Raw genomic sequence first — 1,602 nt, 5'->3', positions numbered from 1 at the left:
ATTGACTCAGGAGCTACAGCAGACTTCTTGAGCAGTCGGTACGCACAGGAATGGGGTTTACCCTTACGCAAGAAGAAGGACCCATATCCACTTATCACTGCTGACGGAACTCCGATTGCTTCGGACCAAGGCATGGTTAAGTATAAGACAACCGTCGACATAACAATGTTAGGCAAAAAGGTTAGAAGGACGTTTGACATCACTAACATTGGGGATTCAGATATCATCCTCGGATTGTCATGGCTCCAGGACGAAAGACCGCACATCGACTGGTCAACCTTAACTGTGTCTCTAATTAAGGATCGATATCCTGCCCAGGCCAGAAAGCGCACTGGAGGGCAGACGAGAAAGCTCATGCGGTAGAGTACACAAGACGTAGAGGCGGTAGCTGTTTGTCAGCTCTAAGGGGAGCAGAAAACAGCGTTCCAAATTCCTTCGGAGTATAGGGAATTTGCGGAACTTTTTAAGAAGGAGGCTCCAGAAGAAGCCTTGCCACCGCACCAGCCGTTCGATCACGAAATAGTGCTAAAAGAGGGATCCTAACTAAAAAGATTTGGTATCTACCCGCTCAGGGCAGATCAAAGAGAAGCACTAGATAAGTACTTAGATGAAAACCTAAAACGAGGGTTTATCAAAGAGTCCAAGTCTCCCGCGAGATATCCGGTATTCTATATACCTAAACCTGACGGCGGACTATAACTTTGTGTGGATTACAGACACCTGAACAGTATCACAGTGAAAAATGGCATGATGCTGCCGTTAATCCAGGAGTTATAAGACCGACTCCAAGGAGCTCGATGGTTCACGAAGTTTGATATACCGGAAGCATTCCATCAAATTCGGATTAAGCAGGGTGATGAGTATAAGACAGCGTTTGGCACTCATCGAGGGCACTATCAGTACAGGGTGATGCCATTTGGGCTCACGAATGCCCCAGCTACCATACAAGCATACATGAACCATATATTGCGGGAACACTTGGACAAGTATGTTGAGGTCTATATGGACGACATATTAGTATACTCCCGGACGCTTGAAGAACACGTCGAACACGTCCGAAAGGTCTTGAAAGCGCTAAAGAAACATAATTTACGGCTTAAACCATCCAAATGCGAGTTCCATAAACAAAGAATCGAGTTTATTGGACTGATTATATCAGAAAAGGGATTGGAAGTAAATCCAGAAAAGGTCGAAAGAGTTAAGGAATGGCCTGAACCACGAACAGTTAAGCAAGTTTAAGCATTTTTAGGATTTACAAACTATTATCGATAGTTTATCCCTGGATACTTAAGGATTGCAGTACCACTTACTGAACTCACTAAGAAGAGGGAAAACGCTGGCGTCACTTCCCAGGAGTTTCAGTGGACCGAGGACGCTCAAAAGGCCTTTGACGAGCTTAAGAAATTGGTCACGACTACACCAGTACTACAATTATTTGACGAGAAAAAGCCGATAAGAGTTGAGACAGATGCTTCCAAATATGCTCTCGGAGCGGTCCTAAGTCAACAGGACGAAGATGGGCTATGGCGACCGGTAGCCTACCACTCAAGGAAATTTACTGATGCAGAGACCAGATACTCTACATCCGATCAAGAGCTGCTA

This window comes from Verruconis gallopava (genome assembly GCF_000836295.1).
Source record: "Verruconis gallopava strain CBS 43764 unplaced genomic scaffold supercont1.6, whole genome shotgun sequence".
In the NCBI taxonomy this organism is placed as follows: Eukaryota; Fungi; Ascomycota; class Dothideomycetes; order Venturiales; family Sympoventuriaceae; genus Verruconis; species Verruconis gallopava.
The sequence above is the reverse complement of the archived record's forward strand: the minus strand, read 5'-3'. Positions refer to the sequence as shown.